The 20578-nt window shown below is 38.5% G+C and overlaps 1 long non-coding RNA gene across 2 annotated transcripts in view; it reads right to left on the minus strand.

Annotated features, from left to right (window-relative positions):
- Nucleotides 1-8920: 8920 nt before the first annotated feature.
- The window catches only part of LOC107318136, a 103237-nt gene continuing 91579 nt past the window's right edge, over nucleotides 8921-20578 (minus strand). The window contains exons 2-3 of one of the 2 annotated variants that reach the window (XR_004308304.1): nucleotides 11030-11118; nucleotides 8921-9111 (exon numbers count right to left, since the gene is read on the minus strand). This is a non-coding gene — a long non-coding RNA (uncharacterized LOC107318136). Of the gene's footprint in view, nucleotides 9112-10254; nucleotides 10303-11029; nucleotides 11119-20578 lie in introns of those variants that run through there. The other variant, XR_004308305.1, reaches the window with a different exon arrangement.

Here is a 20578-nt window from a genome sequence, read left to right on the forward strand (position 1 = left end):
GTTCTGTGACAGAAGCTCTCATTACAACCTTACTATATCAGGCAAGAGAAATTCTTACCTATGATGATTCTTCATCTTGTAGTGGACCTTAATACTGTGCTATTATTAAAATCATCACAATGGTACCTGAAAAGGTCACTCTTGTTTTTTAAGCTTTCTGTATACAAAACATACATTTCTACTGTATCTACACTACAACTTTCAGGCTGCATTCACGACCATTTTCTGAGCTGCATAGACATAATCTTCCTTTTTGTTTACTTGTCAACAATATTAATGCTTTCTATTTTCAACACTTTCTCCCTACTTTGAAGATATGTCAGCAGGCAAAAAAAAAAGTAAAATAATAAAAAGTACACTGAGTACTTGAATATGTAATGCAGTTTCATCTTTAGGCATATTTGTCATTATACAGAGGTTAAGAATTTGTACTTATTTCATAAATATTTCATCAGTATTTTCTGCATGCTAACTAAATTATACACGGTACATTTCTCATTTTAAAGAAAAAAATAAAATTTATTATCAATGAGCAAGTAGGAATTACAAATATTTTCCAGCTGTTTCTTGCCCTGTATTTTTTCCATGCCCCAAAGCACCCTAGAATTTGGTACTGTTAAACTGAGTAGCCCCCAAAATGTCAAAAGATCACTTTTATAAAGAGCAGTTATTGCACTGAAGTCCATGACTGTGATAGCGTAGTTGAATCGCTCCCTCTATGAGCTTGATGATCAATTTCACATAAGCTAAGCTCAAAGTTTCCATTAATCAGTCAGCAGCAGAAGTCAACTCCCATAACACATCATTAATTTTTGCAATGCACCCCACTTTGTTCAGGGACATTAGACAAAAATAAATAAATAAATAAATAAATAAATAAATAAATAAATAAATAAATAAAAGACTAATTTAAGCTTTGAGAGCTTTGCTCTACTCCTTTACTATCTCACTGCTAGCAATATAATCCATAATCCAGAAACACCAGCAGTATCTGGCCTGGCATGGCCCTCATCTCTACTAGATCTTTATCAAACAGTATTACAAGAAGGTGAACTTTTGGCAAGATCTTTTGGATCTCCTGGGAATTTTAGCATTTCCCAATGAAAGCGTCCAGATAACTGACACACCACAGTGCTTCAGGGCTATTTCTTGAACTGTGATACCTCACAGAACATGATAGTGGCATTTGGTCACAATGTCTTTATAAAGATATATATATTTAAGATTGACACTTGCTGCAATTACCCTTTCCACAAGATTCTGCTTTAGTGATGTGCAGCCTCTCAAATTACTGACAGCTCCGCCACAAGCTTGACTTTGTTCTCTTAACCAACTACTCTCCATGGCATTTCATTAAAGGAATATTTTTACTGAAAGCAGTCCTGCCAATACCTTCCTGCTCATAACTTGGTTTGTTTTTCCACTTCCATCTGTCTTTGCTGAATGACATGCTGATTTGTAGGTAAGGCAATTAACAAGTAGAAAAATTAATATTACAATCTACCTTCATTCTAACTTTCTGAGAGAAAGGGTTAAACCTTCCCCAGTAAAATGACATCTAAACGGTATATTAACAGTTCTTACACTCATGCAACCTCCCACCACCACTTCTAGCACCTCTAAAGCTTTGAGTAGAAGTCAGCCACTGTTTACCTTGGAGTCTCTCTGGGAATCTAAATCTAAACTTGGTTCAAGACCTATTTGTATGGATACTGCCCTCATCTGCCTTAAGATGTAGCATGAGCTTAACATATGACAGTAAAAAGGAAAGGCCCACCATAAGTCAACAGAGCTGAAATTTTTAGCTGTTTGGGTGGTCAGTTCTGAAATATCAGTTTAGGCAAACTTCTGCCACTTCTTGAAATTCTACAGCTTCATTCCTTAAGAAGAGCTGAGGATATTCTGCTGACGCTACATGAGTTCACTATCGGGCCAGCGTTTAATACTAGAATTGCTTTAATACTAGAATTGAATATCCTGAGAATGGTCCAAAGTACAAAGCAAATTTCCTCCCACAGACTTTTCCGGAAGCAACCATCAAGTAAAATATTAGTTGTGATAATTTTACAAAAGAAAGACTTTCTGACTGTTGAAATGTCTTTTGAGGACAATTTTGTGCTTGCCTTGCTCCCACGATATGTATCAGGGAAAAGAAATATATATGTCAGCTCCTTAAAAAAGAGAAACTGTGTCATATCCACCTTTGAAAAGTGAGTCTTCCAGGATCAAAGCAAAAAGCAACAGAAGCTTTATAAAAACAGTGCAGTTTTACATCGGGGCTGAATTTAGCTCCAAATTTAAGACTTTAAAAGGTAGCAAAAGAAGCTGGGGGGGGGAGAGTTGAAGGGACAACACAAGGTCACTACAATGGAAGAAGTAACTGATAAAAGGTGCTCCGTTTTTTCTTTTCTTTTCCCAGATGTTGAAAAGTTGCTGTTTATTCAGTCAAAATGCTAATTTTAACTTTATGGCAAGAAAAAAAAGGCAGTAGCCCAGCAGATTTGTGTTTGAGCAGCCAGAAGAACTAGCTCTCAAGAGAATATGCAAAAAATAAACAAAAAGGAACGACTAAACTAGCTTGCTGCACTAGGTGTGGCTTCACTCACTTCTGCCTTCAGTTTAAAATCACTCCTAAAGGGGTTCTTTTCTTAATTTATCCCAGCCAATGTACAATATATTCAGATGGTGACATTTCCCGGTAGTAACAGGAAACACACTTTTGAGGGTATCCCTCATTCTCACCACATATTCCAACCTCTTATGCTATCAGCACTACGCCAAACAAATACCTGCATCCCAGAATATGGACTTAGGCTTGATCACTTGATGCCAGTTGACACACTTGTTAAAGCGCTCAGTAGGTATCCAATGACCTATTGTTTGTCCTGAAAGGCATTCCTGCTGACAATGGGTCTGTATTTCATCCCATTGCCAAAAGGGATGGGCAAAGTGTGGTTTATTTACTGTAGAGATGTTCTTTCACTTTCACACGTTCCTAGAACAAATAGTATATCCATACATTTTAACATTAAATATTTGGACTTGACTATTTCCTTTCATTCCACCTGAATTTCCATTCAGGCCTGGAAAAGCAAAGATTCTGCTCCAATCCAGCAGAGAAAAAAAAAACAAAACAAACACAATTCTCTATAAACACCTAATTAAAAAGTCTTCTTATTCAAAGTTCTGCTTCTTGAGCCCATAAGAAGCCTGGGGCTGACTGCGGAAATTTCATTACCCTTTCTTTGATATTTCCTAAACCTTGAACTTTCATATAAGCCTTCCAGCACTCATAAGAGGGATATGGGGGAGTGGGAAAAAAAAAGATGGGGAACCACAAGAGATTAGTGGTATGCATACAATAGTTAGTCCAGGATTGCTCCCTCAGATACATATAGCCAAGATCATTATTTGCATCTGTCAGTATCAGTGTACTCTTGCAAACCTTGCAAATCAGTTGATGCAACTCCCCTCACTTTGAGATGTGTCTGCTCACTCTAGAACATCCAGGTCTTCAATGTTTTTCTAGCCATCATCTTCCTTCTGTTAGCAAACAAGATCTAAAAGGCACATGGTATTCTTCCTCATTATACAAAATGTGAAGTATTTGAAAGTTGCTTCCAAAACTTGTGCAGTCTTCATCACACATTTACTGTCATCACTGTGAAGCAATGTGAGACATCTATGATACAACAAGCCTGTTTCCAGAGCCTGCTATGGGCATCTATCTACCTTTGGCCACACCACAGCTTTTCCTAGTATTTGTGTAATGTTTGTATAATATGCGTGTTCTAGATGTAGCTGTATATGGCTGCTTACCCACTAGATTTCCATCTTGGCAATGCTTTTCAGTGTGCATGCAGTGTAAAATAAATTCTAAACCAAAACTAGAAACTGCGATGTTCTGAAAAGATAGCAAAGAAGTCAGACAAATGCACCTTGAGATACAGAACACAGCACTGATGTGACAGAAAAATGAACTTCACTTCACTGGCAGACAAATCCTGCTGCCTTGCTCAGTTAGTCCCCCAGGCTGGAACGGTACTGTGACAGAGCATAAGTCAGATCTCAATCATTTCATCACATTTTTTTGGAGGTGTGCGGCTAGCAGGATCAGAGCACACCAACTGGGACACAACATTTGATCTCATCTATTTGCTAAAGCTTCAGGCTTAAATGGAACCTTAGACCATTAGGATCACAGAATAGCCTGAGTTAGAAAGGACCCACAAGGATGACCAAGTCCAACTCCTGGCCCCACACAAGACCACCCAAAATTCAAACTCAGTGCCAGAGAGCATTGTCCATTTCTCCAGTTCTGACAGGCTTGGTGCTATGATCATTTCCCCAAGGAGTCTGTTCCAGTACCTAATCACTCTCTAGTGAAGAACTGTTTCCTAAAACCCACTTTTTCAGCTTCTACCAAGGAACAGCTCTACCTTTTTCCATTGATCTGCTGTTTTCCTTTGTGCACCGCCATGAAAGGTATGGCTTTGTGTTCAAGCACCCATTGGGTATCCTTCTCATCTATCCCAAGGATGACAAGGGACATCCCGTATGTACAGCATGATCTGTCTCAGACAGGAGGACCACATCCACGCTGCTTACTGGGAATAGTCCACAGCCTACGCCTCTTTCAGACGGTGAATGGGACCAGTTGGATGAGCAGTTTGTTAAAAGCCACACACACAGTACTTTAGCACAGCACAGAACATACATCAGTATTTGAATAATAGCACAGGAGCAGTGTCCAAGAACAGCTTCCTAGGCAGCATAGGTCATTACATTTTGTACAGTTACCACAGAAGCAGACACAGCAACCAGAGATGAAACAGACTTAATAAATATATATATTACATAATGCATACATATTATATATGTTTTAATCTAATTGGTTTTCACTTTACTTTATAGATTAAAGTCTTGAGGGCTATCTCAGCCTGACATTGTATTTCGTCTTGAAAACCATGGATTCTCAATCTAGTTGTCAGTATCTTTGGAGGGTGCTGAACCCCAAACTATTTGTACCAGCCAAGCACCATCCCGGCCAATATTTGGTATAAAGACCAAAAAATCAGTTTTGGTTCATTATGTATGTTTTTATAAATACTTTTCTTCTTTCTATGGCACTGAATTTGAATATATATTTAATTACTCCCATGTTGACCACAGTGTAAGATTCACAAGTAGGAGGAAATAGCCGAGAAGTCTTAATGATGAAGAAACATTAGAAGCAATACCTAGTAATTTTTGCTTGGTATTCAGAAAGAAAGAGAACAATACAACCTATTCATTTGTATTACCAAATCCACTATTTTGCCCAAGATGGATAACAGGTGAATCAGCTCATTTTTACCACTGTAATTCTGCTTGCTCTTTTTGAATGCTGACAGTGTTTACACTCCTCCTGACTTCTACAGCCCCACCAGTACACCACATTTGGGGCACTTTTTCAATCAACTGCAGAACACAAATTTAAAGCTTCTGTGTGTATAATCATAACAGACTTGGTTTTTTCTCATCTCTATCCAGTAACGGAGCTATTCCACTGTATTGGTCTTCATTAGAAAGAAAAAAAAAAAAAAAAAAAAAAGACTTTAAAATTTTCGTGCTGCCTTTTCACATGGATTTATCTCAGAAGTTTTAGTAGCTTTTATCAACTTTCCACACTTTATAACTTCTGGACTATATCAATTGCTGTTACTGTCCCTTTTTCTATCTCTTATAAATTGCCTTTTTATTTCTAATCTCTGCTTTCACTTCAACACTGAGCCAGAGAAGGCTTTTAGTTTTTTTCTTGCCTTTAGAATCATGGATTTTGGACTATCCAACTTAGCTTTGCTTTTTACGAACCTCCAATTTTCAGCCAGACTACTCAGGCTCTTATGTTTTTGCGGAGATGCTATCACATTCATCCCCTTCTTGCTGCATATAAAGTTTGCCCAAGGTTCTAGTGGTTTTCCTTACTGGCTCTTTTCTCAAGGATAAATAGCTTCAGGCTTAGAGTTTTTGCTCTGAAGATTTTTATTTCCTTTTTTGTCTTTGGGGCCTGTCTGCCATCTCAGCTATCTTATTTACTACCAAGCTGTCACCTTCAATATTTATGTGCATCAGTACCTCTACATTAAAGACAGAAGAAAGTCCAGAGAAGAAATGAGTTCTCTGAAGCCCTGGATGGGGTTATCATTTCCAAACAGCTCCCCTCTTTCCAAAGAGAGGGATTCTGGCTTTGAGTACCTAAGCACTGTGGAGCAGCAGTGTTGGTGGTGGGCACCCTGAAATCCAGATCAGAATTTCAAATTGTAAGACCTCCAGTTTTTCAAGTCACTTAGAGGAAAGTGGACAATTATCAATTTTATGAGGCCCTTGGGAAAAGTTCAGAAATAGTGAGGTTATATTTGAAAATTGTTTGCAAACAGAAAAGGTTCCTTAAATTGCCTCTTCAGTTCACAGAAATAATAGGTTTCAGCAGAGTTAAGATGCTGGGAGTTTTAGAAGTGTCACTGGGAAAAAAAATAATGGAAAGTGCTCAAAATGTTGGTACATCCTTGTAGCTCAGAGTGCAGTATATGCCTATTGTTACTTCTATGCACTAATTACAGTGAAAGGAAAAGGGCAACAATAAATAAAAAACAGATGGGGAAATGTCATCCAGTTAATCCAACTCTGTCTCCTTCTAATTCACAGGAAACATTTTATTTCTGGGTCACAATGGCTGGTGCTACAGCACATTTTATATGCTGGCAGTTTTTACAGAAGAGGGAGTTCTTACATTACATCTTTTCCTGACATTTTCTGACCCTGATATTTTTTTCTTTACCCCATAGCGGAGCACATGTTGCACATACACACGCACGAGCATATAAAATCAGACATTATTATTTACTTTGCAACTTCAAAAGTTCACAGGTTCTTGTTCATGATTCATGTAGCTCTTACTACATTCATAATAAGTGAGAGGAACAACAAAATTAGCACAAACAAATCACTAAAGTCTTCTCAAGACTCACAAGGGGACAGATTCAGAAGTGCTCAGTAGCCAAGTCCAGTGCAGCCCTCATCTCCTACCTGTAGGACCTAGTAATCTAGCTTTCATTTTATATGATTTCAGCTCACAGATTTTTGAAATAAAAGACCTTTAAAAAAACCATACATCCCACACATAGTGCATAACATACCCAAACCTGTTCTCACTGCTGATTATAACAACTGATTACCAGGATGCAAAGCTGTTGTCATATCCAATGGGATGATGGATGCAGTAGCGCAGCCATCTCATCTCAGGTAACAGCACATCAGGCTCCTTTCACCTGCTCCTCCAGTAACAGATTTGCCCTGTTTTATCTGTTTGAATAAAACTGTCTACCAAAAAGGCACAGAAGAGATAAAAAGTCTAACACGTCTCATTCTCCACACTGCTACTACTGTTGGTCTCCCTGATGGGCCAACAGATCCCTGCAAATATATGCAGACACGTTGAGAAAGCTGTCCATACCACACACTGCAAAAGTCATATTACAACGCAGATGCTAACTGGAATTTCATGCAGTTCAAAAGATGCATCTATCTGCCAACGGATAATTAACAGTGGCATTTTCAGTTCAACAAAAATAGCTGGAATGTAAGTATTTCGAGTGCCAGAGATACTGGTTTCTATTTATACATAAGGGAAAAGTATAAAAATCTGCCTGAATCAACACCACTTTTACCATAATATTGACAACAGCCATTTTAGAGAGCTATTCTAGAATGTGAGAGTTCACAATCATTTACAAACATTAAGGAGCAGAGGGCAATAAAACACCTGCTGCAGTTAAGCAGAAGAGGGTAAGAGACTTGCCCAGGGCAGATAACAGCTCTATGGAAGCAGCAAAAGCAGATCAGTTTTCAGTTGTGCTCACCAGCACGTCTCACCTTCCTCTCAAAAGTGTACTAACGGATGTTCTGAGAAGAAAGAGCACACATTCTACTAAACTATATACAGTAAATATTAACATTTCTTTATTTGCTTTTGGGAAAACAGAAAGCAGAGTACTTCGGGACTTTCGTAGGGTGTTTTTAACTTCATATCACCCTTCGAAGTAATTAAGATTTACATGATAAAGGATTGAGGTGCCATGTTAAACATACTCAAGCCCAGAACTCTGAATGACAGAAACACATGGAAATTATTTTGAGCATGTTACCTTCCCTAGATTCATTTCTCCAAAATATCCTGAACCTTCAGTCCTCAAGCTCATAAATTTTGTTCTTGGATCACGCATGACAAAGCTGCAGATACACTGGCTTATGATCCAATAAAAACCAGCCCCCAAGACCCCTCCAAAATGACTTGCTCAGTTTTCAAATTCCCTTTTCAATGGCAAGAGTAGATTATATTTAGCTCATGTTCCATTAAAAATTGCCTGTCTTTAAACAAGGTGCTGTTTTTTATTCTGTCTTCAGTTATATAAGACTTCACTGCTGTCTCCACTATGGTAACACTCCAACAGTCTAAAAAATACATTTCAGGTGTTCAACATGAAGGAGGTTGTGTGAGTTTAACCTTCCTTGGGATCCTTGTGAGCTTTTTGTATTTAATACTTGTTTTATCTGAAGCCTGTGGAGGTTCTAAAATATTAGAAGACACACTTTCTGAGAACTACCTTTCTAGTAGCCTGAAGATACAGCCTTGATGTTGGGCAACAAAGTTATTCTCTGTAATCCCCTTGATGTTGTAAATGAAAAAGAGGATGGAGCTAACATCATCTGAACTTTGGGCAAACCATTTGCTCAAAAGCACCATCAAAGAACCAAGCCTGGCCAAAAAAAAAAAAAAAAAAAAAAAAAAGAAAAAAAAGAAAAAAAAGAAAGAAAGAAAAAAAAGAAAAAGGAAAAAACCTGAAAAAAAACCACCCTAAAAACAAAACAAAACAAAAAAAAAAAACCAACAACAAAAACCCCAAAGCATACACAAAATGAAATTGGTGCAAATTAACTTCATTGTATTTGGAGACCCGCACAAAACAAAACCCACCACAGTCTATAAAGCAAAGTCAGAGAAGACAAGGATTGAAGTTGTAGCTTCACAGTAGCCATCTTTTAACAGCTTTCCTTTTTCAACACTTTAACCTAGGGGGAAAAAAAAAAAGAAAAACAACAAAAAACTTCCCATTGTTATGCCCCTATTCAACCTTCATTCGAAGTCATTCACTATGCATTAATTACCACTTTCTTCAATGCACCGGGAAGCTCCCAAACATGCTCCTGTTTTCAAAGAGGCACACTTCCATGCCTAAGCTTTTTATATGCAGAGCCTGCTGAATTTTTTTCCTTCGCATACTTTGAGATTCCCCTAAATTTTGCATACTGTAACTGTTCAGAAAGGGGGGGAGGGGGTCGGGTGGGGGGGGGGCGTGCAGGGGGGGAAAGACAAAAGGCTGATTTCATGCTCCCAGAACAGTTGTTTGCATCTCTTTCATTTTTCCTTCCAGCTGTGAGAGGCAGCAGAAGGTTCTTTAGCAGGTGTCCTGCCTGCCCTATGGTAATTTTTAACTTTCCTTCACTTTCTTTTATGTCTGTTGCATTCGTAGAGACGTCTTCTCTCCCCTCAGCGCCTTATTGCTGTTTTTCCCTTTTTTTTAATTTCTTTAAGCAAAATACCTCATTTTTCCCATATTATGTCACTCTGTTCAGCTGTGAACTCAGATTACAAAAACAAGCAAATAAGAAATGTTCACAAGTCCTGAATTATATATTAAGCCTCAGCTTTTTTATATTCGCACCACAGACTTTCATCACTACCAAACTGCACAAATGCCACGCACACACAGCTGACAACCTGACAGACGAAACCACCTCCAGAATCAAAACTGACCATCCGTATTCTAAACCTTAAATCACATAACGTCTCCCATGCTACCCAGTGTCCCTGTCTCTACGTGGCAGCAGTTTTAAGGACTCCCGTGGGCTGAACGTGTGAATGAAATTAAATATTCACGTAAGTCTTTGCAAGGTTACACAGAAAGAAGTTATGAGTTTGTTGAATGAAAGTATATTTTTCTTTCAAGACAAAGAAGTATCTTCCACAGCAAAACTGCCTCTCCTGATCTTATTTGCAAAGCCTCTACATGAGAGAATATGTATAAATATAAATATATAAATAAACAATAAAGGAAACAGGAAAAATTGAAGCATGGAACTATGAACCCTTTGAAGAAATTCAAGCACCTCCATCAGAGGGAGTTGTTTGCAGATTCTAAAGAAGAAACTCACCAGAATGCAAAGGCCTGTGTTCCCAGCATAGTTTGTTCTGCTCTTATACTGCAAACATACAGATAGGTAATGCTAACCAATGCTCCCAAAATGCATCTTGATCAAAAAACATACATTTATTTTTTGCAGACTTCTTCTGTGTATTTTACTGCAATACATATAAACTGAACAACAGATAACTTGAAGCTAAGATGGTCTGTTACTTATTTTATCAAGGTTAAAAGGTCACTGCCATCTCAATAGCTTTATGGTCACAGTACTCTGAATAATCACATCACAGCATAAACACCCCAGTCCTCATCCCTCACAAAAGGCCTCATTCGCTGAAAATCATGCAGGTGATTTTTGATAGGTACTGACGTACTTTAATCGTTTTCAGCGTTGTGCAATGGTCAGTGAGTTCTGTAACTCAATGTAATATCTATTTAAATCACAGCAAGAGGAACAATAGTGAAGATTTTCTTATTTGATTACCATTTCCACGGACAAATATAATTAGAGTCTAAAACAGTTTAGCTTCTTCACAGAAAAACTATATATATATGTGTGTGTGTGTGTGCATATATATGTATATTTAAGGGTACAATTCATTATAACTCTCTCCCACTTAAAATGTGGGGGTTTGAGGTTTGCTGTTATTTGTTTTGTTTTTAAATAGTCATCTTTTTAACCTTTTAGCTTTTGGATTACTAATAAGAAAAATTCAAATTTCCATTTTTATCACATGGCATTATACAATGACAATCTGCTGCTTGAAAAAAAACATATTTCCTACCTTTCTCCTGCAGGGAAAGTTGCATCCATAGGAGGATAAAATGGGAAGCAGGTGAGATAAGGTCAGGCAAGCGAGAAGTTCATTTTCTGCTGAGGGGAAGAAAAAAAAAGTTCAATTCAGTCAACACAATTCAAGTGCAAGGAAGGGGCGGTATGAGAAAATATTCCTAGGATGGAAATATTTACAGCTATTTTAATTATTGCTTTTTAAAGATAACAGGAAAAAAAGCTCATTGTTTCACTGATTTCTTGCTAAGAGTCTGACGGTAATGTTTTGTTGTACACTGTAAATATACAAGTTATCACCTTAAAATTGATTTTTTTTTCCATTTTCATAAATCATTTAAATGCATTTTGAAATGTAGACATTGGTCCTTCTGCAGCAAAATGCTGAAGATCCCCTTTTTTCCTTATCTGCTTTTTCGAGTATGCTGTAAGTTTTCACATCACTTTGCTACACCTGCTACAAATGCATACCCACATCAAGCTAACGGTTTCACATTTGGAACTAGTCAAGCAGAGGACGTATTGCCAGTGGCCCCCATGGCTTTCCTGCAGGATCAGACCCATGGGATGAGTGCACCCCTCCCACACACAACACCCGGGCCATCACTTCCAAGCACGGCCAGCCACAAGCAAACAGGAAAGCTGCAGGGCTAATCCCTGAAGATAGTTAAATTTACAGGTCACGGCTTGCAAAATGACAATCTAGGTCTGTATCTGCTGCTATAACACTACACCAATTTTATTTTATGGTGAGACTCAAAAGATATAACAATGAGAACAGCTTCTTTGTTTCTTGATTACACAGCACTCTGCAAACTGCAGTTCACAGCTAGGATTTCTAGGCATTACAGCAACATAAGCAATTTGTACTATTTCATAATTCTAAGATATTCACCATGTCTGAGGAAATCCCTGTGCTGCTGACTGACAGCCAGAGAAACACCATAGCGGGGAAGGAGCCTCTGTGTGGTCCTTCCTATATAAGGTCTCAGTATTATGAGGTAACAAATAAGACAGACTGGAGCTTACTAGAGCATGGCCATCTGCATGCACCCAAGGGCTGATTTTGCTTTTCACATATTGTATTCTTCAATATCTTATAGCCTGAAGAATGCCACTGCCATTTGCAAATGAAAATTACTCAGCATGGGAGGGAAGAAACCCTCACAGTTATGCTGCAAAACGTTTCATCTCATTTGTTGTATTATCCCCTAATAGCTCGACCCCAAATAAAAATTCTTGAAGGCGGGAAACCCACATACCCTTTGTGTACAAGAACCCTGATCTAAGCTGCTGAGTTTGGGTAAGCTGTTCCATTTTATCGCAGTGTCTGAATGGCTGATGTTCTACAGCCACAACCAGTAAAAATAACAGCTTCAGACTTTGTTTTAAAAGAGGGGCTGGCTATCCAGTTTTCCAGGGAAAGCTTCAAAGTCCAGTTGTTCCCATAGATATAAGCAGAGTAGAAAGAAAAGCCCTAAACTTAAAGTATACGCTATGTTACAAAAGTACAGAGATGCCAAGTCCCACTGAAGGAAACCTGAGCGCTCAGTCCTGGCGGTGCAAAATAGGTCCTTTCTAACTCAAGTATACGTAACCAGCAAATGTATACCATTAATTTCTTAAATCAAATAACACAGGAATGCATTCCCATTATAAACACAAAATGCATTTGGAAAATAAGTGTGGGGAAAAGTCTTCTTATGTGAAACAAGACAATGCGTGCAGCCAGTAGGTCTTCTGGCAGCCTCTCACTGTTATTTCCCACTAATGTGTACTTTCAGAAATTACAGACCACCACAGAACACACTTCAGGCTGCACAGAGCAAGTGCCTTTCAGGAAGAGCAACCAAGGGGCCTATTAAAACCGAACATTTAACTAATTTGAAGAATAGATCTATATTTGGCTTATGTTTTGGTAGGGAAGTTTAAACAGCTTCTGCTGTTTTCATTACACTGCTGACTTTAAAGAGGGGGGTAATTAGGGAATATTGTGAATCTGCTTGTGCATTTGGTTACAAACAACTTCTGTTAACAAAACACACAAATAAATGGAGTAATCCAATACCTTATGCAGAGACAGAACAACCGCAATTGTGCCCACCAATCCCCAACCAACAGCAACACTGTAGTATTCATAACCAAAATATCCAACTAGGAAAGTGGCAGTTTCTCAGCAATGACAACAGGATTACTTATGCTGATGTTCTTCAGCACGCACAAAGAAATACTGATCTAAGAAACTAATCTACTAGCTTAATCTTGACCATCTGAAGAGCTGTTTTTCCCCTCCAGGTACACCCTGACCACTCCACTTCCCTGCACAGACAATTCGAACCTTTTAAACCAGATGTTTCTAGAGAACACAAGGTCTAACTTTCAGCTTTAAGCCTCCTTTTCTGATAAATAAAAAACACTTTCAACTTCCACCAGAACCTTGGTGGCCATCGCTCACCTTGTGAGCACCACACTCAACAAGGAGTGGCCCTGGACCCTTGGGTCTCTTGTGCAGCACAATCCAACAGCATCACGCTTGGCAACTCTTACACTGTTTGTTCATTACTTCCCTTCTGATTTGCTGCTGTTTACCTTTCTGCTGTGCATGCAGAAGATGACACGGGCATCTGCACAGAGTCACAAATCTCAGTATACATCCATTACTTGCTAAAGAACATGGCAACTACTAAAAGCACTGATCTACACCAGTTCTGTGCTTATATTTACAGATGTAAAGTAATAAAACAGATTCTAAGAAAAATATAGCACAAGGATGACAAAAGCACAAGCAAATTTTTCCACTGCACTGTGGTAGCTAGTTCACAAAACTGAAACCTAAGAGACTTGAGGTAGAGCTCTGCTGCTGACCTTTTATTCATCTTTCATTTAAACCCACTAGTACAGACCTGAACTAAAGGTACCAAAGCTGTGGAGAAGGTAATTTTCAAGGCTGGAGAGTTATAAATTCTCACCTTGTTCCATCAAATCAGCCTCTTTGACCTCTCCAACTTAAACTGAAAAGCCTTTGGGGGCAGAAACTCTCTAGCTACATTTTCAGTGTCCAGAACAAAGCGGTCTGTTATTACTTGGACACTTCTTGGTGCCATTATAACATAACTAAGCATACTGTTTTCAGTATTTGCATGGAAAAAAGCTTGGCAGGAGAACCTCAACTGTGAGTGCATTATCTCTTCTTTCCAGCTTGAATTCTGCTGTGGCTGTGTCTACATTAGCAATTAAGATCAAGAGTGAACTTTTGAAACAAAACTCCTGATATCCTCATTTGTAGCACTTCAGTTCTTATCCTAGTGATCTCAGAGCACAGAAACTGGACTTCCTTCACACGAAATTGAACTGGAAGTAAGTGCTCACAGGCACACCTAATTCCATTGCTAACATCTAATTCATCATATTGCTTACAGGCCTTTGGCCCACAGGGCTAAGCTAGAGGCAGTTTTGAACTGAGAGTACCCAAAATAAAGCATGGATGTGAAGCTCCCCTTCGCACCAATCACCTTCATTTTATGGTAGATTTAACCTACAGCTACGCAGTTTTACAGACCTAAAAGGGCTTCCCAGGCACTACTGAGTCCTCCAAGAAAATGAACTACGATTGTCCCTTCACCAGTAGAGAGGAAAGAAACCACAAATAGTGGCTTGTTCTTGTTTATGAAGCAAACTGTGAACTTCTAATTTCCTTTTAATCTTCCTTGCAAATTCTGTTTATAGTCATATCTATAAAACATAAGGGTCTTCTAATAAATAATATCAGATAGGAACACTGTAAATAAACCATGCCATTAAAACTTAGAAGCCTGAATGCCATGCCTATCTTTGAGCCATCTTTTTATCCTATACTACCTTATCTTCAGAACTACTGTGGCCCCATCACCACAGGGTCTCAACTTTCTGCTGTATTTAGTATACATCTCTTTTTCATGTGAAACAGGATAGTACATTATTCCCCACCACCACCATTTTTTCCCCCTTTAAATACAGAAAGGGAAGAGACAAAGACTAATTCACCCAAACAAAGTTCGTTTGACATTTGGTGACAAAGCAGGAATTCAGTCCAAATATCTGCAATTAACAACCATTCTGTTCTATGTAATTCGTAGTTTTCAGGCTTCCTTTCTGCCACAGCCCTTAGATATTTAACTCTCAACATGTTTACACACCAAATGCATTGATTTTTAAAATTTTGTTGTCTTTTTCTACTGCAGTCACTGTGTTTTATTTCAGGCTTTCCTATCTGCAGTATCTGCACAGCACACTAAACATTTTACAAGCTTTAGTGTAAACAGCAAAAAAAAATACAAAAAAAATACAAAAAAAAAAACACCTCAGCACATACATAGATGTAAATTTATTATTGTGGTCAATTACACAAGTATTAAGAGAATTGAGAGTAAACACTCATCTTGTGTTAATTGCAACTGATTAAGGAGTAGTAAGCACCAACAAACCCCATGAGTCTGACTGTGTTAATTGTGCGCTTATTTTCACCTGTAACCTGTTACTACTTTTCCCATCATTAAAAGAGGAAAATTCCCTGAATAAATGAGAATAATTTCCATTCCCTGAATTAGAAGAGACAATAAAGTGAGCACGGTATGCCACAAACGTAACCAAATACTTCAAGTGCTTTTGAACAGCATTACAGGAAAATGAATCATGAAGTAGAGATCACAGAGAATGGCAACACACGCTGATTCACCATCCCCTATCAAATATTAAGACCACTTAATCCAGGACCATTAATAATAGCATTTCTCCTCTAGCTCACGAAGGCAGGAAAAGTTTATTGCTCTTGAAGCAAAAGGGTGTAAAAAAGGCTAAAAAACAAACAAACAAACAAACAACCCTGCTGTATTAAAGACATATACTACATGATCTGGTGATTCTTCTGTTATAGATGGGAGACTCAATCTCAATAGCGTGTAATTTGAAAGACGAAACATTGCCTAAAACTAATCAGTAAAACTAGTTGGTAAAACTGACCTGGTTGAGAGAAGTGGCACCTGGCTTTATAAATGGATTTAATTGTTACAGATAGAACAACTGATGGCAACACAGAGTATCACGCTGCTTAGTTTTTAAGTCTAGCTTTGAAAAGAATCAAATCTCTTAATGCCAAAAAATACTGTCTACTGGCATAAAATCTGTTAATACACATTGCAGAATTTTATCCTTTTAATCCTATACTGAGGTGAAAACATTCCCTGGATTACACATCTTCCAACACAGAAGATGCAAATGACAGACTTTCTCAAAGGAGCTTATGCCAAAAGTCCATACTACTGAAAGCTCATTTCTAATACACGTGTTCACCTCTCTACTACTTTTCTCTGTTGTTTCGTATAACAGCTACCATTGCTAGAATGTACAAATCCCAGCATTCCAATCACTACCTAGAGCACAAACATGACCCTACTTCACCTGGCTGTTTTCAGATGGTTGTTGTGGGATCTGCATGTTGCTAAGTCTCAAAATGTTGCACTCCAATTAGGGTTTGGCAGATGAATTCTTGCACTAATACCCATGTCCTTCCTCCAAAAACAACCACACACCCAAACACATCTCTTCTTCCTAGTAATCCAGACACTATCCTAGGGAACGAATATATTGGTAGATTTTTTTTCCCTGTCCTCCCTCTCAATTTTCATGTACTCAGACTAGAACCAGTGGCTGCATCACAGCATCTCTCTCCAAACACCAAGAATTCTAAGTTATTTCTCTCAGCAAGACTGATAGTTCATCTTCCAGATTGTGGCTTCCAATATCACTTTCTGAGCCTGTGTCTACAAAACACTTATATCACTTTAGTGATAAGTCCCTCCTTTTAGTTCCATTATTATCAAAGTTTTTTGAGCTTTACATGTTTTGTTACTCCCCTACTGAAAACAGTTACTTGGCATTGCAACATCTGCAAAGGTTCTTTTCATTTGTGAATGAAGAGCCACCTTCTGTATCTCCCCACCATCATACTCAGTTTCTCAGAGGATTTTTGTCCAAATAAGACAAAATATATGAACGTGTATTCAAAACAACATTTAAATAACTTCGTAAATGTTTCTCCACACTTTTTTGTTGTCTTTCACTTAAAAAAAAAAATAAAAAAAAATCTCGAGTATTTTCTAGTTGCCCTTGGAAGACTTTCTTTTCCCTGCTGGTTAGTTGACATAAAGGTTTCTTCACATTCCAAGCTGCTTTGTATTGCTTTCAAGACTTGATGACTGGGATTGTCTTATTCAGAAAATGAATTGGTTTACTGAAACAAAAGACTGTAATTTCCACATTTTCCAGTATGGCAGTTTAACTCCTCCTTTGTCTGTTAAGCTCTATGAGCCCAATCAAATTAAATTAAATAACTAGTCAAACCTGCTATGGTAAAATATAGAAAAGTCATTTTTGTCACCAGTGCTCAAGCCCCAGAGACCTCAGCAGAAAAGATACCAAGCTGACCAATACTTTAGCCATAAAATACCTTTTGTTAAGCCTTTTACTTAAAATTAGGTCATCGCTAATCCATTGGTGCAACTCTTTTCACAAGAATTTCATGTCTGAAGATAACACACTCAGCACTATTTTCCTGTTAGGACATCAGTATCAGAACTGAGGATTTGCCATATTTCAGTGATTTCTATAATAACTGCAGGCAATGGTCAGGTAAATAAACTGTGACATCCTCAGGTCTGGCAAGCGTGGCACTCCACTGCTCCACTCACTACTGACCTGCCAAGGCGCCATTACCTCTTTGCAACAACCCAGAACAAGCTGCCCAAATACATGCCAAGCACTTTTTCTTAATTTTAGAGACACACTTAAAGATCACAGTTACAAACTTTTCCAGCTGGGGGTGGGGGACAAGAAAAAAAAAGATAAGTTAAAAATAGATTCATCATGGAATCACAGGAGCAAAAATTAATTAAATAAATAAATAAAGCACAAAAAACAAACAAACAAACAAAAAAACCCCGGTAAACCGACAACTTCAATTTTCCTCCCCAAGTCTCCTGCAAATACACATCTACCGGTTTTCATCCAAGAAGGATCTCAGGTCTGTAACATAAATCACTGCTTCTTGCATCTTTGCAGCAGCCAAAAAAGAGCCTAAGAACTACTAGAATCTACAGATAACTAAAATCTCTTCATCTTAAGTAATTAAGTAAAATTAAGTAAACCTGCTCCCAGGCCAGCAGAACTGCCTGTAATAGTTTAAGGCAAGAAGCTGGAGTCAGGCTGGCCATTTGCTATCATAAACTGAACTTTAGTATTAAACAATGTTTTAAATAAACTATCTATTGCTAAACATGTAAAGCAGTTCATTGCATGATTTGCATATGGCCTAATACACAACATTACTTAGTATTCTTGATTTCCTGTGAGACTGTATGTCTCAAATTCTAGTTCTACATGAAGAAGAAAAGGATAGAAACCAAATTTCCTCACGCTGAGCCTTACTTCCCTGCTTCAGTCTTCTCCCAGGCCATTCCACCCTGCTTCTTGGGGAATTCCAGAAGAGCCCGTAAGGCACAGATCATTCCCAGGGGTGCAGGGCCAGGGATGCCAAATGCAGGCGGCTGCCCACTTTGCTGCTGCTTATTTCTTTATCCAACAGTTACTGAGGCTTTTGCTAAAAGGTCATCCCTCTTGGGAAATACCATCAAAGAATTATACCTACAAAAGGCTGGCGTAGCGGTATAAATGTTACAATGGGGTAAGAAGTACTCAAAACATGAATTGGATTCAGAGGCTTAAAGACTGTTTCCCCACGGCAATGAAAATGTTTATTTAAATCTCCTTAGAGCTGGAGGCTGAAAGTCCCTGGCTATAAGTAAATACACGTGTGTATGCGCACACATACACAATTATTTTCACAAGTTCCGAGTATGAAAGAAGTACTCTCAGCTTTGCGTAATTCCAGCTGTTGGGAGACTATAGTAAGCTAATTTTATCACAGATCTTTTATTCAGTATGATAATTAACGTTCCCTCATAGGAAGGTGTTCCATTTTACCACAAATTTAGTTGTTCTGGAGCAATATTGCATACAGACATAGATCTAAAGAGATGCAAACGGACTAGAAAGTCTAAACTACTGACACATGATTGAAGTTTTGCCATGAAATGGAGCCAAACTTTCAAACTCATTATTTGGTGCTATGACAAAAAAACATTTAAAAAGTGGTGTTGTTTCCTAGTTCACTGTGGATGGCTCAATGCTCCATGAAAGTTGCTACGCTAAATCCCTCATAACAACTCTCAAATCCACAAGCTCTTCTCCTGCCAGCTGTTGCAGCCCCACACTGCACGAAAAGGATGCTGAGCTGGGTCAGCAGCAGAGCTTTATGGCCAAGGAAAATTTCAACTTTTAATCCTCTCCTGGTACAGATTCCTGTCCCTATCATTTCAGTCACTTAACTCCTCTTGGTTTGAGGCTCTGCTATGAATAATAATAGCTACTTAAGTTGCTTTGTTCATTATAGCATTTCACATTTTTATTTAGCTGAAAGGGAAAAAGGAGGAAAGAGTGGGTGGAAGAGAGAGCAAAATTAACTTCCCCCTCCCCCAGCCCTAATACTCATCTCCACCCCCAGCAATGGCTGAGAGGCACAAATACACCAGGGCTCACACAAACACACAATGGCTGGGAAACTTGAACAATGTTCCTTTCTGAACAGTGACATCTCTGCACAAGCAGTCAAGCTCCACTTCTCCTGATGGAAAAAGCTGATATTCCCCTCACCCAGTACTCACATGAAACAAGTCAATTATTTGTGTGAGCCCCACGGAATCGTCTCCATAACCCTCTCCAGGACCCTCAGGCCAACCCTTGACACAGGAGTGTAATCGTACAGCACCGGAATCAATTACACTTTTGGAGAGAGGGGTGGAAAAAATTACTTTGTAGACCCACCGCAAATTGCTAAGGCTGTCCTCTGGCTCTCTTGCTGCTCGAATCCAGGAAGTGCCTCTCAGTTTAATTTTCAATTATGTTCTCATCACAATTTACAACAGACAGTGTGTAATTTACGGCAATTACCTCTTCTGACGTCCCCCCTTTAAAAATTTCAGATAAAGAGACAGACAAAACCTGAAAGTGAGCCAAGCTCACCTGGCCTGCCTGCTGCATGAAGTTGACATTATGGGGAGAAAAAGGTATGCCTGACAAAGCTGTGAAGGAGATACTTTACAGAGTCGTGAATGCATGCTGACAACTAAATCAAGCAGAAGAGGAACATAATTGTTGTGGATGCATTCCTTTATTTGTTAATGCATATATACAATATCATAACAGCTGAATATTGTGCAAAGGGGTAATAGGTAACAGACTGTCATTCTGGGTAAAAGACTTGTGAAAAAAAATGACTTCACTACAAAGTCATCCAAGCCACGCATTTTATCTATTTTTTTTCTTTAATCAACATAAGCACATCATGATAAAATAATAAAAAATAAAATAGAGAACTCTAGAAGGACAGTTGAATATTTTAAAGGAATGCATGCAATCAACTTGTTTTCTGGAACCCAAAATATCTGAAAAT

Source organism: Coturnix japonica, chromosome 9 (genome assembly GCF_001577835.2).
Source record: "Coturnix japonica isolate 7356 chromosome 9, Coturnix japonica 2.1, whole genome shotgun sequence".
Lineage (NCBI taxonomy): Eukaryota > Metazoa > Chordata > Aves > Galliformes > Phasianidae > Coturnix > Coturnix japonica.